Raw genomic sequence first — 27,077 nt, forward strand, 5'->3', positions numbered from 1 at the left:
GGGATGAACAATAAACAAAGAAATAACTAATGCCTGTAAAAATCGTACGGCTATTATCACGGGCGATTTTAATCTACTATGAAGACATTTTGAGCAAGGTGGACAACGGGGACCCAGTGGATGCGTTGTACCCGGATTTCCAAAAGTCCTTCAACAAGGTGCTGTGCAAGAGGCTGTTGCATAATATAAGGGTGCATGGCGTTCGGGGTAGGGTATTAGCATGGATAGAAGATTGGTTGACTAACAGGAAGCAAAGTGTGGGGATAAATGAGTACTGTTCTGGCTGGCAATCGGTGACTAGTAGTGTGCTTCACGGATCAGTGTTGGGACTGCAACTATATACAATTGATACAGATGATTTGGAGTTGGGGACCACATGTAGGGTATCAAAATTTGCATATGACACTAAGATGAGTAGCAGAAAAAAGTGTGTGGAGGACTGTGTAACTTTACAGTGGAACGTTGAAACATTGAGTTGCATTTGGAATAGAATGTTCATAAATGTAAAGACATACAGTTTGGTTGGAGAAACATTAAAAAAGAGATTATGACTTGAATTTTAAAAAGTTGCATCATTTGCTATGTAGAGGCACCTGAGGAGCCTTCTGCATGAAGGTTGGTCACCAGGAACAGCAATTAATTCAGAAAACAAATGGAATTTTGTCCGTCATTGCTGAAGGGATTGTGTTTAAAAGCAGAGGTGATGTTCCAGCTGTATTGGGTGCTGGTGAGGCCTCACCTGGAGTACTGCATGCAGTGTTTGTCGTCTTACTTGAGAAAGGCTGTACTGGCACTAGAGGGGGTGCAGAGGAGGTTAACTAGGTTGATTCCGGAGTTGATGGGGTTGGGTTAACAGAGACTGAGTAGATTGGGAATATATTCATTGGAATTCCGAAGAATTGAAACATATAAAATAATTAACGGAATGGATAAAGTAGAAGTACAGAGCATGTTTCCACTGGCAGATGAAGCCAGGACAAGAGGGCATCACCTCAAGATTCGAGGCAGCAAATTTAGGACTGAATTGAGAAGGAACCTCTTGACCTCTATGGAATTCATTGCCCAAGGAAGTAGCTGATGCTAGTTCAGTAAACGTTTTAAAGCTAAAGTAGATTGTTTTAAAAAAAGAAATAATTAACTAAGGGATATGGTGAGAACATTGGTAAATGGTTCTGCGTCCACAAAATGATCAGCCATGATCTTATTGAATGGCAGAGCAAGCTCAAAGGGCAGTATGGCCTTCTCCTGTTCCTAGTTCTTTTGATCTTATATTTTGCATTCCTCCCGCACTCTTGACTTGCAGGTTCTGGTGTTGGATTAGGATGAAGGCTGAAAAATGTGTTGCTGGAGAAGCGCAACAGGTCAGGCAGCATCCAAAGAGCAGGAGAATCGATGTTACGGGCATAAGCCGTTCCTCAGAAGGGCTTATGCCCTAAACATCGATTCTCCTGCTCCTTAGATGCTGCTTGACCTGCTGCACGTTTGCAGCAACACATTTTTCAGCTCTGATCTCCAGCATCTGCAGTCCTCACTTTCTCCTTGGATTAGGATGGAAAAAATAAAAATTCATAGAACACCAGATTATAGTCCAACACGTTTATTAGGAGGCACTCGCTTTGCAGCTTCTTCATCAGGTGGTTGTGTGAATTTTAACATTGTCCTTCACTCTTGTAACTGATAAACAGCAACAAAAGCCACGAAGCAATGGGCATGCTCCAGGCAACAATGGGTCCCGGTGATTGATGTCAGTGGCACACCAATGGAAAGGCAGGGGCAGAGCAGGCGGACCTGGCGGGGCATTTGGTCCTCCGACCAATCAGAGTAAATGAGGGACGTGAATGGAGTATATCACGTGTTCATCCGCACGGTGCGCGCTGATGTGCAGGATGTGAGGGCCGAGAAGTGTCGGTAAGGAAATAAATAAACAGCAGGAAGTGGGACGGAAATGTTGTTGGTATGGGCTGAGCGATTTTACAAATATTTGGTGCACATCGGAAAATACAAATTTGAAACTTACAGTCCCGTTTTTGCAGTAAACCTGAAAATAACCTCATCGAGTGATCGCCGCCATCTTTATTCGGGGCAAAGATTCACTGGACACGTGCGGCCGCCAGCTTTGTCGGGGGCAATGTTCAGAGGGGTGTATGTGCAGCCCTCTCTGGTAGAGAGTCATAGGGTAGGATTTACACAGAGCATACTCAAACCCAGAGAAATGAATGATTTTTTTCTGGATTTGTTTCGTCATTCATTTAAATGATTTGGATGTGAATAGAGGCGGTAAGTTTGCAGGTGACACCAAAATTGGAGATAATGTGGACAATGATAAACGTTATCTCAGAGTACAATGGATTATGATCAGATTGGCCATTGGACTGAGGAGTAGCAGATGGGGTTAAATTTAGATAAATGTGAGGTGCTGCATTTCAGAAAAGCAAATCAGAGCAGGACTCTCACACTGAATTGTAAGGTCTTGGAGAGCCTTGCTGAACAAAGAGACCTTGGAATGTAGGTTCATAGTTCCTTGAAAGGAGGGTCACATGGAGATAGGATATTGAAGAAGGTGTTTGATATGCTTTCCTTTATTGGTCCGAGCATTGAGCAAAGGAACTGGACAGGACATTGGTTCGGCCACCTTTGGAATATTGTGTGCAATTCTGGTCTCCCTCCTATCAGAAGGAGGCACTGAAACTTGAAAGGTTTGAGAATTGATTTTCAAGGATGTTGCCAGGGTTGGAAGATTTGAGTTGCAGGGAGAGGCATAATAGGATGGGGCCATTTTCCCTGGTGTGTTATAGGCTGAGTGATGTTGAAGAGGTTTATAAAATCGTGAGGATAGCGCATGGATGTCATAAATAGACAAGGTGTTTACCCTGGGGTGGTGGATCCCAGAACGAGAGGATATAGGTTTAGGGTGAGAAGGTAAAATTCAACAGGAGCCGAAAGGGCAACAAAAAAGTAACATTTCAAAGGCATTTGAATAAGAAGGGTTCAGAGGGATGTCGACCAAGTCCTGGCAAATGGAAATAGATTAGCTTAGAATATCTGTTTGGCATAGACGGATTGGACTGAAGAGTCTGTTTCCGTGCTAGACATCTCTGACTGTGGGATCATAAAAGTCAACACTGCTCTAATTCACCTCTGGGTTCCTTCATGACCCCTTGTTCATTATCTAGCTTCCTTAGTGTCTCATGAGTGTATTTTTGCTCTGTTTAGCATTTTACTATTACGTTCACAGACTTTTCTGTAAATGAATTATCCACTGCTGCCCGGCTCCTGACCATATTATAGAGGAGGTAGTACTGGGTGTCTTAAATCGTAGCAAGGTGGATAAATCCCTGGGACCTTTAAGGTGAATCCCAGAAATTTGTGGAAAGCTAGGAAAGTTTTGGCAGTGCCCCTCCCTGAGACATTTATATCATCATTTGTGGCAGGTGAGGTGCTGGAAAACGTGTGCCATTATTTAAAACGTTGGTAAGGAAAGGCCAGGGAACAAGAGAATAGTGAGCCTGAAGTCAGTGCACGCAAGTTGTTGGAAGGGATTCAGAGGATTTACATGTATTTAGAAAGACGAGGAATGATAAGGGATAGTCAACATGGCTTTGTGTGTGGGAAATTCTCTCTCTCTAACTTGACTGAGATTTCTTTGATGATGTGACAAAGATGATTGATGAAGGCAGACTGTGGACGTTGTCTATATAGACCCTGAACGATGTTCCACAAAGCAGACTGGTTAGCAAGGTTAGATAACATGAAATGTTGGGAGAACCAGCCATTTGGATACAAAACTGGCTTGACAGTAGGAGGCAGAGGGTAGTGAAAGAGGGTTTAATTTGTGGACTGGAGGCCTGTGAGCAGCAGTGTGCTGCAGGAATGGATATTGGGTCCTTAAATAATTGACTTGGATGTGAATATATGAGATATGGTCAGTAGGTTTACAGAAGACACCAAAATTGGAGGTGTAGTGGACAGTGAAGGTTAGTTCAGAATGCAACAGTATCTTGATTAGACGGGCCATCGGGGCGAGGAATGGCAGACTGAATTCAATTTAGGCAAATGTAAGCTGTTGGATTTTGGAAAGGCAAATCAGGGCAGCACTTATGCATTGAATGGTAAAACCCTGGGAGTGTTTCTGAATATAGAGACCATGGAGCGCAGGTTCATTGTTCCTTGAAAGTAGAGTCGCAGGTAGGCAGACTAGTGAAGGTAGTGTTTGGTGTGCTAATATTTATTCAATGCATTAAATACAGAAGCTGGGACGTCAAATTGTATCTGGACACGACATTGATTAAGCCATTTCAGGAATTATGTCTTCAGTTCGAAATTCCCTGTTCTGGGAAGGATGTCGTGATTCTTGAAAGAGTTCAGACAAGATTTGCAAAGACTTGGCCAGGATTGGAGGATTTGGGCTACAGAGAGAGGCTGAAAAGGCTAGGGTTAATTTCCCTGGAGAGTCAAAGACTGAGGGGTGACCTTATGAAGATTTATAAAATCATGAGGTGTATGGATAAGTTGAACAGCCAGGGTCCTTCCCCCCCCCCCCCCCCCAGGCTAAGTGTGTTCAAAATAAGAAAACATGGGCTTAAGTTGAGAAGGCAAAGATTTAAAATTCATCTAAGGGGCAATCATTTCAAGCTGTGTGTGGTGTATGTGTGGAATGAGCTGCCAGCTGAAGTAGTGGAGGCTGATATAATTACAACATTTGAAAGGCATCCCATTGGGTAAATGAAGAGGAAGGGTTTCGAATGATGCGGGCCAATAGCTGGCAAATTGTGCTCCATTAGTTTAGGATTCCTATTTGGCATGGACAAATTGGACCAAAGGTCTGTTTCTGTGCTGTACATCTCTATGACACTAACAACTGAAAATTAGATGTGTTCCTCTTTTATGGAGAGCTAGCAGAAGCACAGATAATTGTCCTTGGAGCTGAGACGGTGAAGTTGTGATTTTGACCAGGTGCAAATTTGTTTCTAGGATATTTAATTTTCAGAGAGAGGGAAATTGTTAACAATGTCACAGTTTTAGTAACCATTTTCAGGTAATTGGCAAATAATGTGAACATTATTTTATTCAGTAAGTTCTGAGCATCTGGAACAGTCTGAATGGCAGCTGGACACAGACTCAGCAGTTATTCATAAACAGATTTGGAATTTTACTTTTTAAGGGAAGATTTGGGGGGCTATGGGCAAATGGGAAGGGAATTGGGACAGATTTGCAGCATCTCCAGAGGGAGAGAGTACATCCCAAATGGGCTGAATAGCCCCAGCCCCTGTGCTCTGTGATACTGCCCCATTGACTGTGAATGTTGTAGCTCATCCCAGGGCAGAGAGAGGGAGGATCCCACCACTCACCTCACAATAGGCCCTGATGATTGATGTCAGCGCAGGCCAATAGGGGGCAGAGGGCAGTACTGGAGGACCAGGTCGTACCAGCTTGTCTTCCAACCAATCAGAGTGAATGAGGGTATCCTCAAGGCTGGAACTAAAGAAAGGCACATATCGCAGAGATTTGAGAAACTGGAGGACATGAGATAGGAAGCGTTCTGTGGCTAGTGAGGAATTATATAAATAAGAAAGAGTTGTGAGGCTGGATGAGGTGACAGTGATTGGGAGAGTTGAGGATGGAGGAATTTAGAGTTATTGAGGATTAGAGTCCTAATGTTATACAGCAAGGAAACAGGCCCTGTGGTCCAACCAGTCCATGCCAACTATAATTGCAAACTGAACTAATTGTACCTGCCTCCGCTTAGTCCAAATCCATCCAAATGTTTCCTATTTATGGACTTATCCGAATGGATTGTCCAGTCTGATTTGCCCATAATGTTCAGGGATGTGTAGGTTGGCTGGCCCTGGGAAATGCAATGTTACAGGGGGAGGTTAGGAGGCTCTCCAGTTCAGTATCAATGTGATGGGCAGAATGACCTGCTTTCACACTGTTGGGGGTCTCTGATAATTCTACTAGTTTTAAAATAGTTACAGAAAATAATATATCAGATCTAAAAGTCAAGGCAAGAACTTTCATCTGGCCCCTCAAGCCTGCTCTACCATTCAATAAGATCAGGGCTGATCTTTTCATGACCTCTGCTCCACTTTCCTGCTCTCTCACCATAACCCTTAATTCTTTTCCTTTCACAAATCTCCCTTTTGTCTAAAGGCATTCAAGTTGATAACGTCAAATGCTGCACTCGGCAGGGAATTCCACACATTCACAACCCTTTAGCTGAAGAAGCTCCTCCTGAACTCAGTCATAAATCTGCTCCCTCTTATTTGAGGTAATGCTCTGTAGTTTGACCCGCCCCCTGTGGAAATAGCGTCCCTGCTTCTGTCTTGTCTACTCCCTTCCTAATCTTATTGTTTCCTATCCAAACTCCCATTTTTCTAAAGTACAATGACTATAGAACCAGTTTTTACAATCTCTCCACATACACCAACCCTCAACTCCTGACTCAAATTACTGAACCTCCTCTGTATTCCCTCCAGTGCCAGTACATCCTTCCTGAAGTAAGGGGACCAAACCTGTACACAGTTCTCTAGGTGTGGCCTTCCCAGCACCATGTACAGCTGCAGCATAACCATCCCTCTAGCAATGAAGGACAACATTCCCTTCACTGCCTTAATTACCTGCTCCACCTGCAAACCAACTTCCTGTGATTCATGCACAAGGACACCCAGCTCCCTCTGTACAGCAGCATGGTGCACGTTTTCACCATTTCATCATTTTGCTGTTTATCCGACCAAAAAGGAAGACCTCACATATCGCACCATCTCTTTTATCCCTGGGATGCATTCCATCAGAGCCAGGAGACCCATCTACCTTTAGGCTGTTATCTTTCCCAACATTACCTCTTTACTGGGAATGATTGCTTCTGTGTCCTCATCTGCCATTGCCTCCATACACCTGCGACAATGAGAGTATATAGACAGTATGTTCCTGTTAAGGCCAAGGCTGGTCGGTGTAGAGAATGCTGCCTGACGAAAGAAATTGAGTGCCTGGTCGAGAAAATGAAGGAGGGATATGGCAGGTACAGAGAGCTGTGTTTGTGTGAATCCCTAGAGGAGTGTAGGGGCAGTAGGAGTATTCTCGAGGTAAACCATGAGGGCAAAAAGGGGACATGAGATAGCTTTAGGAAATAGGTTTAAGGAGAATCGAAGGTGATTGTACAAATACACGAAGGACAAATGAGAAACCAGGCAGAGAATAGGTACCCGCAAAAATCATCAAGGCTGTCTGTGGAACCGCAGAAGGTGAGAGCGATTCTGTATGAGCGGAGAGGTTTTACAAACAAAATGTGCACGTCAGATAACACAAATTTGAACGTCCCAGTCTCGCGTTTTCAGTAAACGGGGAATTGCCTCAGTGTGGCTGTAGGCATGAGTGACCGCCACCATCTTTATTCGGGGCAAGAATTCACTGGACACGTGCGGAGCCGCCAGCTTTGTAGGGGGCAAGGTGCAGCCAGGCGCATGTGCAGCCTTTCTCTGGTAGAGAGTCATTGGGTAGGATTTACAGGCCCATTCCTGAAGAAGGGCCTGTGCCCGAAACGTCGAATCTCCTGTTCCCTGGATGCTGCCTGACCTGCTGTGCTGTTCCAGCAATAAAGTTTCAACTAGGATTTACACAGAGCACATTCAAACTCAGAGAAATGGATATTTATTTCTGGACTTGTTTCGTCATTCATTTAAATGATATGGTATCGTAAATGAGTTAGCAGGTCATACAAAATTGGAGGTATTGTGGATAATGAAGGTTACCTCAGATTACAATAAGATATTGATCAGATGGGGTTTAATTTAGATAAATGAGGTGCTGCATTTTGGAAAAGCAAATCAGGGCAGGACTTATACACTGAATGGCAAGGCCCTGGAGATGTTTGCGGAACAAAGAGACCTTGGACTGCAGGTTCATAGTCCTTGCAAGTCAAGTTGCAGGTCGATAGGATGCTGAAGAAGGTGTTCAGTATATTTTCCTTTATTGGTTCAAACATTGAGTATAGGATGTGGGAGGTCATGTTTCTGTACAGGATATTTGTTAGGCCACTTTTGGAATAGTGTGTGCAGTTCTGGCCTGCCTCCTATCAGAAGGGTTTTGTGAAACTTGAAAGGTTTCAAAAAAGACTTACAAGGATGTTGTTAGGGTTGGAGGATTTGAGCTGTAGGGTGAGGCATAAAAGGCTTGGGCTATTTTCCCTGGAGTGCCATAGGCTGAGCGGTGATGTTATGGAGGTTTATACAATCATGAGGGGCATGAATAGAGTAAATGAACAAGGTGGTTTCCCTGGAGTAGGAGTGTCCAGATGTAGAGGGCATTGCTTTAGGGTGAACGGGGCAAAAATTCAAAGGGTCCTAAAGAACAACTCTTTCATGCAGTGGGTGGAATGAGCTGCCAGAGGAAGTGGTGGAGGCTAGTACAATTAAAACATGTGAAAGGCATCTAAATAGACACATGATATGATTAGGAAGCATTTACAGGGATATGGGCCAAATGCTGGCAAATGGGAATAGACTAGGTTCGGATACCTGGTTGGCATGGATGAGTTGGACTGTAGGGTGTGTGTCGGTGCTGTACATCTCTGTCTGTGGGATCATAACAGCTTACACTGTTCTGCTTCATCTCTGGGCTCCCTCATGACCCATTTGTCAATATCTAGCTTCCTCAGTCTCGAAAAAGGGGTGTATATTTGGACTGTTTAGTATTTTACTATTACATACATTTTTGTAAGTTAATGTTTCACTGCCGCCCAGCCCCTGACCATGTGCTGCTTCTTAATTTTTTCTGGAAAATCTTTGACAGTCAAGAATTCTTTTTTCCAATAAGCAAGTGCATTTTCCTTCCATTTCTAACTTCAAATTTTGCACCATTTTCATTCCCTGTAATCCGTTTTGCACTCCCTGAAACATCAACTGTGTTTCCCCTTCCACAGATACCAGTGATCAATGCCAAAGCCCTGTTGCTTGTGGAGAGGGTGATGTTTGACTTCCTTGTACAGCTGCAGTTTGTGTGGTGAAGGTGCTCCCACAATGTGGTTGGGTAAGAGACATTACAGAGTATTCATGACAGCAACAGTGATGATTTGAAGATAATGTCAAAATCAAGAACAGTTTGTAGTTTTATCATCATGCTTATAATTTCACAAAAAATATTATTGGGAACTTTAGGCATAAGGTCAGAGACTGATGATGTTAGGTCAGGTGACCAAAAGCATTGCCAAATAAGCAGTCTTTGAGGAATGTCTTAAAGGAGGAAAGCAGACCTGTGAGGTTTTGGCTGCGAATTTCAGAAAATGTTGCTTTGGCAACTGTAAAAGCAGCCACACAGGTGAAATAATGAATTAACAGATCATTTCGAACACAATGGGTTGTCGAGGTCTTCGAGGATGTGTGATGCGGCGAGCTAGGGATGATCACAACCAGGAATTAAATCAAGAATGAGAATTTTAAATTGAGGGATGTGGGCCAGATGCTGGCAGATGAGACTACATTGGGTTGGAATATCTGGTCGGCATGGACGGGTTGGATTGAAGGGTCTGTTTCCATGCTGTACATCTCTGTGGCTCTATGTTGTTGATTATGAATAGGAGCCTTTTGATGGATCAACAAGTTTTGGTACGAGGGAGTACTTGGACAGCAGAGATTTAGTTTTTCTTGAGATTACAGGGAGGTTGAATGTGGGAAGCTGGCAGGAGTGTGTTTGGATAATGAATTCTGGAGATAACACATGGAGGATGAAAGTATATGAGCTGAGACAAGGGTGGAATCAGCTAGAAATAGTGGTCTTGCAGTGGGACTGAGTTATCACACTCACCTCACCTCTGGGATACAGCTGGTTGCCAGATTGTGAATCAGGGCGGTAACACAATCGGGAGCTGAGTGGCCCTGGTGGAGCCTAAAGTGAGTGTCGTTCAGCTGACTGTTGCTGAGCAGCTGCTGCTTGGTAGCCCTGTTGATGACATCTTCCATCACTTTACTGCTGATCGAGTGTGGACTGATAGAGGGAATTTGGCTGGGTTGGATTGCACTGTGTTGAACATGCCTGGGCAATGTTCTACATTGTCGGTAGATGCCAGTGCTGGAGCTGTACTTGGCTTGGTGGGTGGCAAGTTCTGGAGCACAAGCTATCAGTATTATTGCCAGAATATTGGCAGGGCCCGTAACCTTTGCACTACTTAACCATTTCTTGATGTTATTCAAACGGAATCGAACTGGCTTAAAACTCACATCTGTGAAGTTGGAAACTGCTGGAGAAGGCTGAGATGGATCATCTCACTTTACACTTCTGGCTGCAGATTGCTGCAAGTGCTGTCATCTTATCTGGTGCATGGATGCGTGAGGCCCCTCTATCAGTAAGGGAGGGGATTTCTGTGATGCTTCCTCCAGTGAGTTGTTTAATTGTCCATCACCGTTCACAACTGGGTGTGGCAGAACTGCAGAGCTCCGATCTGTTCCATTGGTTGTGGGATCGTTTAGCTCTGTTGCTTGCTGCTGATGCTGTTTGATTATGCAGATGGTCCTGTTTGGTAGCTTCACCACGTTGGCACTTCAGTTTTAGGTCTGCCTGGTGCTGCTCATGGTATGCCCTCCTTTACTGTCAATTGTGATGGGTGAGAGCAGGATTTACAAACCCATGAGATTTCAGATTGTGCTGGAGTACAGTTCTGCTGCTGGTGATGTCCCACAGTGCCTCAGAGATACCCAGTTTGAGATCCTACATCTCTTCAAAGTCTGTCCCAATTAGAACGGTGATAGTGTCACTCAACACAATGGAGGTTTTTCTCAACTTTAAGCCAAGACTTGTGTCTCCAAAAGGAATGTGTGATGGTCACTCTTACTGATACTGTCATGCACAGATGTATCTGAAGCTGGTCAATTCATAACAATGAGATCAAGTATGTTTTTCTCTATTGTTGGTTCCCTCACCACCTGCTGCAGACTTAGATGAACAGCTATGTCCTTTAGGACCTGACCAGCTCAGTCAGTAATTCTGTTGCAGAGCTAGTCTCGATTGTGGACATTGAATTCCTGCACCCAGAGTACGTTTGACGCCATTGTAATTCCTCAGTGCTTCCTTCAAATGTTGTTCAACATGAAGGAGAACTGATCCATCAGCCAAGGGAGGACAGTATGTGGTAATCAGCAGGAGCCATGAGATTTCCTGGTGTCCGGAGTCAATGCTGAGTACTCGCCGGGGCAAATCCTCTCTGTCTATGCCACCACCTCTGCATGGTCTGTCCTGCCGGTGGGGCAGGGCATATCCAGAGATTTCAGGAGAAAGTGAAGACTGCAGACGCTGGAGATCAGAGTCAAGAGTCTGGTGCTGCCTGACCTGTTGCGCTTTTCCATCACCACAATTTCAATATCTTGGGATGGTGATGGTGGTGTCTGGTCATTGTCTGTGAGGGTTGATTTCATGAGTATGACTATGTCAGGCTGTTCCTTGATTGGTCTGTGAGACAGCTCTGCACATTTTGGAATCAAAATCCAGATGTTCATCATTGCACCATTGAGAGGGCTGATTCTGTGGTTGTATTAAATGGTGCCTTGTTCGATGCCGAGTGGTCCATCCAGTTTCATTCCTTTGTTGAAACTTTGCAGTGATTATTTCAGTGAGTAGCTGGCTGGGCCACTGTCAGGTTGGCAGGATGTTTTTCACCATTGACAATGATTCCATGGAGATCAGGAGATTCCTAATTCCAGTTATTTTTTCTTGAATTCAGATTCCACCATCTGCCAAGATGGGATTCGAACCAGGACTTCAGTCGTTTGTTTTAATATTTTGGATAAAATTTAAATACATTAGGTTTGTTCACTCACTTTAAAGATCACTTACCCAGGTTTTGTTTCTTTGTAAACACTGTCCATCCTCCTGTCTCCTCCATCCTTCTCTCCAACAACAAGAGTTTGGAGCTCATGGAATTTCTCTGTCACTAAGACTGAGATAAGCCGATCTGCTGCTTCCCTCCCTCCCACTAGCCCACTGAGTCAAACTGCCTCACGTGGTGTTCCCGGTTTTTGTCCAAACCTCCATCTTTCTCCAATCTCATCTCATGTCAAGCCTTATCAGAGCTCATCTTGACCCTTTACCCTCATCTCACTAAACCATAGACTTTCCAACTCTCTTTTCTCCTCCTCCTCATCAGTCCCCCTCACCGATTCACTGACATTGTTTCTTGTTCTATCTTTTCTGGTTATGGTCCTTCTCACCCATTCTGTGAAAAAACTGACATTTGACCTCACGGTTGTTGGAAAACCCTGCTCCATCTCCACTCTCCCTTTCCTTTCTGAATTCCTTGCATTTGGTGTCCCTCGTGGATCTATCCTTGGCCCCTCCTGTATCACACCTACATCCTGCCAGGAGGTGACATTGTGCAAAAGTACCATGTTGGGTTTCACATGTACACTGACGATGCCCAGCTCTCCCTCCCCATCATCCCTCTCCATTACTCCACTGTTACTCAGTTATCAAACTGCTTACCACGCTCCCACTACTCGATTAGGTGCAGTTTCCTCCAATAAAACATTGTAATGGTTAAACCCGTTGCCTAACAAGATCCTTTCCCTAACTGCTGAGCCTTTCCCTCTCACTGGGAACCTTGCAGCAGAACTAGACTCATCACAATACTGCTGTCATATCTGACGCGAAGCTGACCTTCTGATTAGACATTTACACAATCCCAAACACCAGGAATTCCAATCTCTAAACCGTTGCTTATCTCCCCCTCATCCCGGCTGCATTGCTACTGAAACCCCTTACCCGTGTCTGTGTTGCCTTAAACTTGACGAACCCAAAGCAGAACCCTTGATTCTGTGACTGGCTCAGAATCTGGTTTCAGACCCCCCCCCCCCCACTCAGTATTTACCCTCAGACACATCAGTATTTATTCGATCAAACCCCTGAAGAATCTGGTGGTGCAGTCTGATTGTAGCTGGTGGAAATTATAGAAGATGATGTGTTGTATCTGGGTGGAAGGTAAGGACTTGGTGGAGGGGGGGTTCTCTCCTTGCAGTTGGAGTTGGAGATGCAGTTGGAGATGTGGGTTTCAAAGGCAGAGGTGCAGGAAGTGGGGGAGATACATTGGATGGTATTGACCACATGGGAGGGGAAATTGCAGTCCTCGAAATTTGGGGCCATTTGGTACGTTCTGGCTTCACTGGGACACAGCAATAAGCATGAGATAGAGATGTTGGCCAGGGAACAGGCTCGTGTGTTTAAAGTGGCAGGCAGCTGGAAGCTCGGGGTCTGTTTTTGCAGCAGAACGTAGATCATCAGTTGCCATTTCGGCCACCTCCACTGAGATGCTGTCAGACACAGGTTCCTGTCCCCTCCATTAACAGCTGTGCACCCTCCCAGCCAGATCGTAATCCACTCATTTTTCGTTCCAAATGTTCCAGTCTCTCTTTGGGTTCTGTCCCTCCCTGTTTTTTACACTTTAACCCCTATCTCCTGCAATACAAAGATCTGCAGGTTAGTTGAATTGGCCAAGCTAAATTTCCCATAATATTCAGGGATGTGTAGGTTAGGTGCATTACTTAGGAGAAATATACAGTAGTAGGGTAGGGGAATGGGTCTGGGTGGGATACCCTTCGGAGGGACTCTGTGGACATTTTGGGCCGATTACCTGTTTCCATGCTGTCAAGATTCTAATTTTCCCAGTTCCCATCGGATCCGAGGAAGAGCCACTGGACAGATTTCTGTTCCCAGATGCTGCCAGACGTGCTGAGCTTTCCCAGCACCTTCTGCTTGTTGTTCCTGATTGACACCATCCATACACCTTCTGGGTGTGATTCAGGCAGGGGGAGGATACCACCACTGACCTCACAATGAGTGCCAGCTGATTGATGGCAGCTTCGGACCAATAGGAAAAGGTGGTGGGACTGGTGGACCAAGTGGAACCAGCTGGTCATCCAAACAATGGGAGTGAATGAGGGGCGTGGCCAGTGGGATGACACGTCACCAGTAACCCAGCCGATGCAGTGCCACGTGACTCGGCCATTGGTGAATGTGGGAGACGCAAACAGGGAAGGGGAGAGTGGCCTCAGAGACAGGGAGATAATGAGTCACTTTAGACTGGGAAGTTTTAATTACACTCTGTGTGGTTCGTAAATCTGAATTAGAAACTCTTAATCCCACGTTTGCAGCAGATGGGAAAATGGCTGCGGCCCTCAGGCGGTGATAGGTCCTGGGATATGGCCGCCATTTTTATTGGGGGTAAGGAACAGTGAAGCGCATGTGCATGTCCCCTTCCTATGATGGGTGGGGGGAGGCGTGCAACTTGAAGAGAGGCATTTACACATCAAGCACATACCAAGAAAAAAGTATGTCTTTATATTCTTCCTGTACTGACTGTGAGTTTTGTTTTGTGAATTCATTTCATAGGATATTAAATCAGAATAATTGAGGCTGGGATCTCAAAAGCACGTTTTTACAGTCAATGGAGTCATCAGGATCTGAATATCATTGGCATTTAACTGTGGAAGGAGAAAGGTTTGTCTGTTCTGTTTGTGGGAAGATATCTCCAATATTTTTGTTAAGCAGAAAGATGTACAAATTCGTGGTTGGATCACCCTTTGGGTGTGTGCTCTGTTCTGGGCCCTGCAGCTGAGGAAGGAGATATTGGCCTGAGAGGGAGCACAGATTTATCCAAATTACACCTCATCTCTTTGTAAGAACTCTCAGATTTAGACCCAACCACCCACTTCATGATGCTAACATGTAAACTACATGTTTTCAATTACCTGCAAACTTCCCATTAAAAATCCTTTTGGACTCAAATTCCAGTACCTTTTCAGGTGGAATGTTCCAGCTTCTGACAACTGTCTGTTCATTCAGAAACTGCTGACGTCCATGTTGACTCTGTGGTTACAAAGGGCTGAATTGAAAGATGAGGTGCTGTTCCTGAGCTCCCATTGAGATGCATTGGAACAGTACAGGAGGCTGAGGGCAATGTAGGTATGAGCAGACAATGAAGATGTCAGGGCTGCAACTGTGAGGGCTGCTTGGCTCAATGAGAGTGTTCTGGAGTTGGGTGTAAACAGACTGATGTGAGACAGGGAGAAGGTGAAGCTGAACCTCAGTTTTAGTTCAGGCTGTTCAGATATTCACATGGTCCCAATGTGAACAGCCAGTTTTTAAGTGATACCTGCGGAATATTTGTTAACAGTTTTTAAAGTATTTTTCCTGAGGGCAGTTGAGTTAACCACATTGCTGTGGGTCTGGAGTCACATGTTGGCCAGATCAGGTGAGGATGACCGTTTCCTTCCCGACAGGACATTAGTGAACCAGATGGGTTTCTAACAATCGACAATAGTTTCATGGTCATCATTCGCCTTTTCATTCTAGATTGTATTCAATTCCGATGCCACCATCAGCCATGTTGGGATTCTATTTCTAATCCTCGGAACATTGCACATGTCACTCATCTACCATTAAGCCATTGCTAAAAGGGAGGCAATGTTTAAAAGAAGTTCCATCATTCGAGGTGTACAATGTGAGATAAAATACTGCAACGTCCATGTGTCAGCCTTTCCGAAAGGTCAATCAACAGAAATTTGTTTGGGGCCAAATATTTCACTTTTTTGGGGGGGGATTATTAAACAAAAATGAATCCAAATAAAAATCTTATGCCACGGACATGTAATTTCTGAAGCCGGAGGGGGATTACAGAGACAGGGAGGGTTGTGGGGCCAGAGGGTAACTGTTTCCCAAACATCACTGTGGTGTACATGGACTGCAGCATTTCAGGGAGGCAGTTAACCACCACTTTCTCCAAGACAAGTAAAGGTGGCCAATAAATACTGGTCTGGGCAGCAAAGGTAACCCCCAGTGAGTAAAACCAAGCAGTGACCTCTCTGAGCTGACTTGCTGTGAAGGTAAAAACTTCTCTGGAAATGGAGTGGGCAGAGAAGAGAAACAGTGACATTTCACAGCTGCCCTCCGAGAGGCCTCGCCCTTGGAAGTACTCCGAGCCGGGGATCAGCTCAGTGAGTTTCAGTCTCTTCAAATATCAATCTTAGTCGGTTTTATTTTATTCAATCTACAATAGTGAGTAAGGTGAGGATTTCTTTTTAATGTCTTAGGGTCTCTTGATTAAATGTTTAAGATATGAAACATAAGCATTAAGTTATTCTCGGGCAGTATTTTTCGAGCAGTAAAACTGTGTCTTTGTTTCGGTCTGTAGATTGTTAAGGCGGAGAGATGGCCTGTTGTAGAGTGGCGTGCTTTTCCTGTCGGATGTGGGAGATTAGGGAGAGTTTCAATGATCCTGATGATTATATCTGTAGCAAGTGTGATTGCAAATCCTTTTGGATCGCATGGATTGGTGGAGGAGTGATTAAAGGCAGTGAGGAATTGACAGGAGCCGGGGGGTGTTATAGGTGGCAGTGTCAGGAATGCAGGATACTGCAGATACAGTCAGGTAGATGGGTTACGGCCAGGAAAGCTAGGAGGGGTAGGTCGGTACTGCAGGAGCCTCCTGTGGCTATCCCCATCTCAGACAAGTATACTGTATTGGAAAATGTAGGTGGTCATAGACTTTCAGGGGAATGTAGCACTGACAGTCAAGTTACTGGTACTGAGACTGGCTTTTAACATAATATGAGGTATATCCAGTTCCACACGATCGATGGTGATAGGGGACTCTCTCGTCAGTGGCACAGTCTGCTATTTCTGCAGCTGACAGTGAGACATCAGAATGGGGTGGTGCTGCCCTGGTGCCAGTGTCAAGGATGTCTCTGAGGGAGCAGAGTATTTTCAAAAGGGAAAATAACCAGTGGGAGGTCATTGTACATTGGTACCAATGGCATAGGAAGGGGAAAGCATGGGGTCCTGACGAGCAGGGAGATTTGCTAGTGCCACTCGGGAGGCATTAAACCAGTGAGGGAGTCGGGGTAATCCTAAAGAGATAGTGAGAAAAGAGGTGAGTCTGAGGCTGGTACTGTTCACCAGTCAGACTGTCAAGGCAGGCAAGAGCAAGTCACAGAATGAGGTGCGACGGACCAGTTGCACTGCATTTATTTCAGTGCAAGAGGCCTTACAAGTCAGGGAGGTGGGCTCAGGATATGGTTTTGAACATGGCACTGGGATATTACAGCAATTACAGAGGCTTCACTCAGGGATGGATAGGACTGGCAGCTTCATGTTCCAGGATATAGATGCTATAGCAAGGATAGAAAGGGGGCAACAGAGCAGGGGGAGAGGTGTTTTGATTAGGGATAACATTATGGCTGGGCTTTGGGAGGATATTCCTGGGAGTACATCCAGGCAAGTTATTTGGTTGGTACTGAGAAATAAGAAAGGGATGACCATCTTAATGGGATTGTATTATAGACTCTCTCCCAATAGTCAGCGGGGAATTGAGACACAATTTTACCAGGAGACCTCAGTTATCTGTAAGAATATTATGGATGCAATGATAAGGGGTTTTAAATTTACCAACATAGCCTCGGAGTGCTGTAGTGTTAAGGGCTTGGATGGAAAGGTATTTGTTCAGTGTGTACGAGAACATTTCAGAATCAGTTTGTAGGATGTACCTACTAGAGAAGGAACAAAACCTGATCTGTTTTCTTTATTCATTCACAGGATAAGGCTGTCACTGGCTCGGCCAGCATTTATTGCTGCGTTTACCCAGAGGGCAGTTAAGAGTCAACCACGTTGCTATAGGTCTGGAGTCCCATGCAGACCAGACCAGGTAAGGATGGCATTTTCCTTCCCTAAAGGTCATTAGTGAACCAGATGGGTTTTCCAACAATTGACAGTGGAATCCTTGTCGTCACTAGATTATTTTTTCCAGATATTTATTGAATTCACGTTCCAAAATCTGCCGTGATGGGATTCAAACCCGGGTCCCCAGAACCTTATCTGGGTCTCTGGATTAACTGTCTAGCGATAATTTCACTCCGTCATCACTGCCTCTTAGGAAATGAGGCAGGGTGAGTGACTGAGGTATCAGTGGGGCAGCGCATCAGCACCAAAGATCCCAGAGTATTGTGGCTCAGTGGTTAGCACTGCTTCCTCAGCACCAGGGACCTGGGTTTGATTCCAGCCTCGGGCAACTGTCTTTGTTGGAGTTGGCACATTCTCCCCAGTGCTGAAAATGTGTTGCTGGAAAGCGCAGCAGGTCAGGCAGCATCCAAGGAACAGGAGAATCAACGGTTCGGGCATAAGCCCTTCTTCCCATAGCGTCTAGATGCAGTATATGAGGTTTTGGGATGTGCAGGCAAATCTCTGCCTGATGTGAAAAGATCCTTTTGGGAACTTGGACAGATGTCAGAGGGAGGTGAAGTAGGCCTTTCTCAGATGTCCTGGAATAGAATCCAAAGAGATTAAACAAATATATCACAGACAAAAGATTAACTGGACCAGAGAATAGGACCCCTTAAAGGTCAACAAGACTGTCTATGGAACCACAGGGGGTGCGAAAGATATGCAAATATTTCACTTCATTTTTACTGGAGACGTATATGGAAGCTCGAGAGTTTGGAGAAATAAACAGTGATAACTTGAAAAGTATCCATGTTACAGAGGAGGTGGTACTAGATGTCTTAAATCGCATCTAGGTGGATAAAGCCCTGGAAAATGATCAGGTGTATTCTGGAACTTTCTGGAAATCTAATGAAGTGATTGTTGGGCCTCTCCTGAGGTATTTGTATCGTTGATAGCGACAGGTGAGGTGCCATTATTTTTAAAAAGGTGGTAAGGAAAGGCCATGGAACAAGAGAACAGTGAGCCTGAAGTCAGTGGCAGGCAAGTTGTTGGAAGGGATTCTGAGGGACAGGATATCCATCTATTTTGGGAAGGTAAGGAATGACAGGGAGAGTCAATGTGGCTTTGTACGTGCACAATTGTGTCTCACTAACTTGACTGAATGTTTTGAAGTGGCAAAGAAAATTGATGAAGCCAGGCGGTGAACGTTGTTTATATGGACATTCAACAAGGGTCCACAAAGCAGACTGGTTAGCAGGGTTAGATAACATGGCATGCAGGGAGAGCAAGCCATTACAAAACTGCCTTGAAGGTAGGAGACAGAGGATGATGATGGACGGTTGTCTTGCGGACTCGAGGCCTGTGAGGAGCAATGTGCTGCAAGGATGGATATTGAGCCCTTAAATAAATGACTTGGATGTGAATATATGAGGTATGGTCAGTAGCTTTACAGAAGACACCAAAATTGGAGGTGTCGTGGACAGTGAAGAAGGTTAGTTCAGAATACAGCAGGATCTTGATAAGATAGGCCACGGGGGCGAGGAATGGCAGACGGAGTTCAATTTAGATAAATGTGAGCTGTTGTGTTTTGGAAAGGCAAATCAGGGCAGGACTTATACACTTAATGGTAAAGTCCTGGGGAACATTGCTGAACAAAGAGACCTTGGAGTGCAGGTTTATAGTTCCTTGAAAGTAGAGTCACAGGTAGGCAAGGGAGTGATTGCAGCACTTGGTACCCCCCCCCCCCCCAATTGGTCAATGCATTGAATGCAGCTGTTGTGACGTCATATTGTGGCAAGACAGGGCACTGATTAAAGCCCGTCTGGAATTCTGTTTTCAGTTCCAATCTCCCCGTTCTTGGAATAATGTTGAGAAACTTGAAAGTGTTCAGAAAATATTTGCAAGGATTTTGCCAGGGTTGGACGGTTTGAGCTATTGGAAAAAGCTGAATACACTGGGACTATTTTCCCTGGAGAGTTGGAGGCTGAGAGGTGATCTTATAAAATCATGAAGGGCATGGATAAGGTAAGCAGTCAGGGACTTTTTCCCAAGTTCGGTGGGTCCAGAACTAGAGGGTACAGGCTTAAAGTGAGAGGGAAAAGATTTAAAAGGGATCTAAGGGGCATCTTATTCATGTTGAGGGCATTGCAAGTATGGAATGAACTGCCAGAGGAAGGGGTGGTGGCTAGTACAATTGCAGCATTTAAAAGGCATTTGATTGTGTATATGAAGAGGAAGGTTTTAGAGGGATAAGGGTGAACCGCTGGCAAATGGGACTCCATTAACACACTCCGTTATTGGTCAATGCATTGAATACAGAAGCTCGGACGTCATACTGTGGCTGTACAGGACGTTGATTAAGCCACATTTGGAATTCTGTTTTCAGTTTGAATTTCCCTGTTCTGGGAAGGATGTTGTGAAACTTGAAAAGGTTTGGACGAGATTTACAAAAACGTTGCCAGGATTGGAGGATTTGGGCTACAGGGAGAGGCTGAATAGGCTGGGGCTATTTTCTCTGGAGAGTCAAAGACTGAGAGGTGACTTCATGGAGATTTATAAAATCACGAGGGGCGTGGATAAGGTGAGCAGCCGGAGTCCTATTTCCTCAGGTTAGGTGGGTCCAAAACTAGAGCACATGAGTTGAAGTTGAGAGGGCAAAGATTTAAAAGGGATCTAAGTGGCAACGTTTTCAAGCTGAGTGTGGTGTGTGTATGGGAGGAGCTACCAGATGAAGTAGTGGAGACTGATAAAATCACAACATTTAAAAGGCTTCCAATTGGGTACATGAATAGGAAGGGTTTTGATGGATGCAGGCCAATAGATGGTAAATGGGAATCCATTAGTTTAGGATTCCTTGTTGGCACAGACGAATTGGACCGAAGGTCTATTTCTTTGATCTTAATAAATTAAGATGTATTCCTCTATTGTGTGGAGAGCTAGCTGAAGCACAGATAATTATCCTTGGAGCTGAGAAGGTGAAACAGTGATTTCGATCAGTGCAGATTTGGTTCCAAGGTCTTGAATTTGCAGAGAGAGAGAGGAATTGTTAACACTGTCACAATGTTTAGTAACTACTTTCAAGTAATTGGCAAATAATACAAGGTGAAAATGTGAACACTATTTTACTCAAAGTCCTGAGCATCTGGAACAGTCTGATTAACACAGATTCAGCAGGTATTCTGAAACAGACTTGGGATTTTACTTTTTAAGGAAAGATTTGGGGGGCTGTGGGCACATGGGAGGGGACATGGGACAGATTTGCAGCATCTCCAGAGGGAGAGAGTACTGCCCCAATGGGCTAAATAGCCCCCACCCCCTGTGCTCTGGGATACTGTCCCATTCACTGCGAATGATGAAGCTCATCCCAAGGCAGAGAGAGGGATTAGCCCTCCACTCTCATCACAATGGTGTCCGGCTGATTGACGGCAGCTCCAGACCAATGAGAGGAGAGTCTGTGTGGTCCTGCAGCCAATGGGATTGAATGAGGGGTGTGGCCAGCAAGACAACACATGTCCATGAGCTGTGCGGGTGCAGTGTCACTGTTTGGGGTTGGGAGAGATTACAGAGACTGGGACAGATGCTGTTGGACCTGAGTTACAATCTCCCGGTAAATTAAAACCGAAAGAACTGCGGATGCTGTAAATCAGAAACAACAACCAGGAGGTTCTGGAAAAGCTCAGCAGGTCTGGCAGTACCTGTGAAGAGAAATCAGAGTTAAAGTTTAAGATCTGGTGCCCCTTCCACAGTAAGAGTGGGGGAACGGGGGCGAGAGTTGCTAGTTGGTCGTTCAACCAATCGGAGTGAATGAAGGGCGGGACAATACTCAACCACATGATAAATTTCACTGACAGCACAGTGTTGTTGTGACCAAGGTATAGGCAATGTGTGAAGGTGAAGGGCAGGGGAAAGGAAAGACACATTGACCAGGAAGAGGAGGAAGTTTTCATGGTATGGGATGAGAGGTTTTATGGAACTTAGTGCACATTGTAAAACACAAATTTCAAAATCCAAATTCTGCACCATTTTCCCTCCCTATAATGCATTTTGCACTCCCTGAAATATCAACTGTGTTTCTCCCTCCACAGATACCATTGATCAGTGCCAAAGCCCCATTGCCTGTGGAGAAGGTGATGTTTGAATTCCTTGTACAGCTGCAATTCGTGTGGTGAAGGTGCTCCCACAATGTGGTTGGGTAAGAGCTGTTATAGATTATTCACTCAGCGACAGGGAAGAGTTGACAATGTATGTGCAAATCAACAACAGTTTTTTTTTTATTATCATGTTTATAATTCCACAGAAATACTATTGAGAACTTCTGACATAAGGCCACAGATGGGGATATTAGGTCAGGTGATCAAAAGAATTGCCAAATAAGCAGGTTTTCAGGAATACCTCAAAGGAGGAAAGCAGGTCTGAGGGGGTTAGGGTGGGAATTCCAGATCGTGTTGCCTTGGCAACAGTAGAAACAGCTGGACAGTTGAAGCAATGAATAAACACATCGTTGGGAGTCTGAAAGAAAATGAGTTGTCGGGGTCTCACAGGTTGTGTGGTGCTGGGAGACAGGGGTGTTCACAGCCAGGAATTACATCAAGGGTGAGAATTTTAAATTGTTGCTTGTTAATAGGAGCCTTTTGATGGATCAACAAGTTTTGATACAAGTGAACACTTGGGCAGGAGGGTTTTAGATGCTCTTGAGATTACATGTAAGTTGAATATGGGAGGCTGGCCAGGAGTGTTTGGATAATGAAGTCTGGAGATAACACAGGGATGGACGAGTATTTCGGTCAATGAGCTGAGACTAGGGTGGAGTTGGGTGATGTCACTAATGTAGAAATAGTGCTTTTGGAGTTGGACTGCTCCTCCTCCTCATCACTCCCCCTCACCAAATCACATATTGTTCCTTGTTCTACCTGTCTGTTTTTTTCTGGTTATGTCCTTCTCTCACATTCTGCTACAAACTAATATTTGACCCCACCGTTGTTGGAAAACCTGCTCCATCTCGACTCTCCCTTTCCTTTCTGAATTCCTTATATTTGATGTCCCTCAAGGATCTCGCCTTGGTCCGTTCTGTTTCTCACCGACACACTGCCAGGAGGTGACATCGTCCAAAAGCACCGTGTTAGGTTTCACATGTACACTGACAATGCCCAGCTCTCCCTCCCCATTATCCCTCTCCATTACTGAGTTATCAAACTGCTCATCACACTGCCACTACGCGATTGGCTGCAATTTCCTACAACGGACCGTTGCAATGATTAAACCCATTGCCTTCAGTTGCTATTACAAATTACTTTCCCTTACTGCTGAGCCCCTCCCTCTCCCTGGGAACTGTCTGAGGCAGAACTGCACTCTTCACAATATTGCTCTCATATCTGACCCCAAGGAGACCTTCTGATCAGACACCTACACAGTCACAAACACCACGAATTCCAATCTCTTAAAATGTTGCTGATCTCCACCTCATTCCAGCTCCATTGCTAATGAAACCCCTGATTCGTGTTGGTGTTGCCTTAAACTTGACGAATCCAAAACAGAACCCATGATTCCGTGACTGACTCAGAATCTGGTTCCAGACTCCCGCATGATGGGAAACATCACACGGTGGCACAGTGGTTAGCACTGCTGCCTTACAGCGCCAGAGACCCGGGTTCAATTCCCGCCTCAGGCGACTGACTGTGTGGAGTTTGCACGTTCTCCCCGTGTCTGCGTGGGTTTCCTCCGGGTGCTCCGGTTTCCTCCCACAGTGCAAAGATGTGCAGGTCAGGTGAATTGGCCATGCTAAATTGCCCGTAGTGTTAGGTAAGGGGTAAATATAGGAGTATGGGTGGGTTGCGCTTCGGCGGGGCAGTGTGGACTTGTTGGGCCGAAGGGCCTGTTTCCACACTGTAAGTAATCGAATCTAATCTAATCCACTCAGTATTTACCCTGTCAAACTCCTTAAGTATCCTGCAGGTTACAATGAGATCCCCTCTCATTCCTCCCAAATCCAGTGAGTAGAGTCCCAACTTCTTCAGTCTTTTCTTAAAAAATAATTCCTGCAAACCAGGGATCATCCCAGTCAATTTTCTGTGAAATGCCTCTGATGAAATGATGTATTTCCTTAAATAAAGGGACCAAAACTTCTGTCATTTCTCCAGATGTGGTCTGACTCGCACTTTATAAAGTTCCTCTCAGGTATATCCTCCAAACAACTTCCTTTCAACTTGCACAGATGTTGTTGGAAATGCTCAGCAGGTCATGCAGCATCTGTGAATGAAAATCAGTTAAAGTTTCTGGTCTGGTCACCCTTCCTCAGATACGTTAATTCTAATTTATTTTCGCACCTGCTGTTAGACCTGCTAAGCTTTTTCCAGAAACTTCTGTTTCTCTTCCTGGTTTCCAGCATCTTCAGTTGTTTCGGTTTTCACATCCTTTAAACTTGCCATCTCTCCTCTAGAATTTGTCATTTCCACATTGGAAAAAAGATTCACATTTGTTTAGTCTCCCCTACCCTGGGAAAAAAGAAATCATGACTAGTCACCCTATCATTGCTCCTCATAATTTTATAAAGTTCGATAAAGCCACCTAAAGTGTCCCGTGCTGCAGAGAAATAGCCTCAGCCTCTTCAGCCTCTTCCTATGGTTCAAATGTTCCAATACTGGCACCACAAGGTAAAACTTCGCTGAACTCTTGCAAGTTTCCCAACATGTTTCCTGTAACAGGGAGACTGGAATTGGAGTCTGGGGATTCCAAAAGTGGCCGAGCCAATAAACTGTACAACCGAAACATGATCTCCCAACTCCTATCCTCAATGCACTGCCCTATAACAGCTAGCATACAGCACACCACCTTCATCGACCTGTCTACCTTCAACCACACTTTCAAGGAACAATCAACCTACACTACGTGGTCTGTATGTTTGTCAACACTTCCCAGGAACTTGTCATTAAGAGGTTGAGTCCTATTCTGATAACATCTTTCTGAAATCGGGGAGACCACAATTGAATGCAATATCCTAAAACTGGCCTCACCAATGCCCTACTCAGCCACAACGTGACCTCCTAACCCCTATACTCAGTGACAGAATCCCCACAGTGTGGAAGCAGGCCTTTCTGCCCATGAGACCATACCAAACATCGGAACAGTATTCCACCCTAACTCTGTAACCTACCATTACCCAAAGCTAATCCATCTAAAGGGCATGTCTTTGGAATTGTGGGAGGAAATTAAGAGCACCCAGAGGAAGCCCACGCAGACACACGGGGAGAATGTGCAAATACCACACAGACAGTGGAATCAAACCAGAGTCCATTTATTGACCAGCACATTCCATTAAAGGTCAGTGTCCCAAATGCCACATTCAGCACCTGATCTCCCTGAAACTCCACTTTCCAGGAACTATGCAGTTGTTCTGAGCCCTTCAGAGGAAATTAAGGTGAGGAGGAGATAACACGAACAGGGTTGAGTTGTAGATCTATAAAATAACTCTCCATCTTCCCCCTCTCTATTACCCCTTCTCCCCCCAATCTGTATGGTTCCCCCCCTCTGTCGGTCAGTCCTTTGTCGTCCCCCACCTCGTCGGTCGCCCCTCCCCCGTTGGTCTGTCCCACAATCTGTCGGTCTGTCCCCCCATCTTTTGCCCCCTCGGTCTGTCCCACCTCTGTCAGTCGCCCCCCTGTCGGTCGCACACCCGTCTTCTTCCCCCCCCTCCATCGGTTGCCCCCCCCTCAGTCTGTTCCCCCTCTTTGTCGGTCGCCCCCCCAACCGTCGGTTGCCCCCTCTGATCGCCCTGTCTGTTCCCCTCCTCTCTAATCCCGCTTTCTGTCCCCATCCATTTCTGTGCCTCCTCTCTCTATTCCCCCCTCTGTCCCCACCCATTTCTGTCCCAACCCTCTCGATCCATCGACCCTCTCTGACCCTCCGCCCACCCCCTCTCTGCCTACCCTCCCTTCCCAGTCCCCTAGTTCTGTACTCTCCCCTCCGCAGGGAAAATATCTTGTCTATTTACCCTATCCATGCCCGGCCTGATTTTAAAAATCTCTTTCAGGTCACCGTTCAGCCTCTGACGCTCCAGGGCAAACAGCCTATCCAACCCTGGCAACATCCTCTACTTCTTTTCTGACCCCTTTCAAGTTTGAGAACATCCATCTGATAGGAAGGAGACCAGAATTGCATGGAATATGACAAGAGTTGCCAAATCAATGTCCTGTACAGCCCCAATATGACCTCCCAGCCGCTACACTCAATGCTCTGACCAAAAAAGGCAAGGAAACCAATTGCCGCCTTCACTATCCTATCTACTTGCTACTCTACTGTCAAGGAACTATGAACCTGCACTCCAAGGACTCTTTGCTTAGCAGCACTCCCCTGGAACTTACTATAAACTGTATAAGTCCTGCTAAAGTTTGCTTTTCCAAAATGCAGCAGCTTGCATTTCTCTGAACTGAACTCCTCACCCCATTCACCCTTCTGATCCAGATCCCCTTGTACTCTGAGGTAATCTTTTTCCCTGTCTGCTACACCTCCCATTTTGGTGTCATCTGCAAACTTACTAACAATACCTCTTATGTTCACATCCAAATCATGGATATAAGTGATGAAAAGTAGTGGATCCAGCACCGATCCTTGTGACACTCCATTGGTCACAAACCTCCAGCCTGAAAAGCCCCCTCTGCCTTCTACCTTCGAGCCAGTTCTGTACTCCATGCGATCTAACCTTGCTGACCAGTCTCCCATGAGGAACCTTGTCAAACACGTTACTGAAGTCCATGTAGATCATGTCCATGCTCTGACCTCAGCAATCCTCTTTGTTACTTCTTCAAAAAAACTGAGTCAAATTCATGAGACATGATTTCCCATGCACAAAGCTGTTTAGATTAGATTACTTTGTGTGGAAACAGGCCCTTCGGCCCAACAAGTCCACACCGACCCACCGAAGCGCAACCCACCCATTCCCCTACATTTACCCCTTTAACCTAACACTATGGGCAATTTAGCATGGCCAATTCACCTGACCCGCACATCTTTGGACTGTGGGAGGAAACCGGAGCACCCGGAGGAAACCCACGCAGACACGGGGAGAATGTGCAAACTCCACACAGTCAGTCGCCTGAGTCAGGAATTGAACCCGGGTCTCTGGCGCTGTGAGGCAGCAGTGCTAACCACTGTGCCACCGTGTCTCCCAGATGTCCCTGCCTGAGCCTCCAAACAGAACCTTCCTGTAGTTTCTCTCTTGTCAGACTCTCCCATTGCTCAGTTTGTCCAGGATCCCCTCTTGCTGCTGCACTGCTCCTGTCGCTCACTGACATGTCCATCCCCCAGTGTCCTCCAACTTCATTCATTGTTTACAATCTCATTACCCCAGTTCTCCAGCCCCACCCCTTCCCGTCTATCGAGACGGCTCAGTG

The 27,077-nt window shown here is 45.4% G+C and overlaps 1 long non-coding RNA gene across 1 annotated transcript; it reads left to right on the top strand.

Annotated features, from left to right (window-relative positions):
* Positions 1-8,916: 8,916 nt before the first annotated feature.
* Positions 8,917-25,765, top strand: LOC122547855 (uncharacterized). Its single transcript, XR_015755558.1, has 6 exons — positions 8,917-9,024; positions 11,708-11,790; positions 14,368-14,475; positions 17,569-17,677; positions 21,777-21,883; positions 25,718-25,765. It is a non-coding gene; the product is annotated as an uncharacterized LOC122547855 (long non-coding RNA).
* Positions 25,766-27,077: the final 1,312 nt, after the last annotated feature.

Source organism: Chiloscyllium plagiosum, unplaced genomic scaffold (genome assembly GCF_037043375.1).
Source record: "Chiloscyllium plagiosum isolate Xiang-an unplaced genomic scaffold, Cpla_swu_hap1 HiC_scaffold_51, whole genome shotgun sequence".
NCBI classification, from domain to species: domain Eukaryota; kingdom Metazoa; phylum Chordata; class Chondrichthyes; order Orectolobiformes; family Hemiscylliidae; genus Chiloscyllium; species Chiloscyllium plagiosum.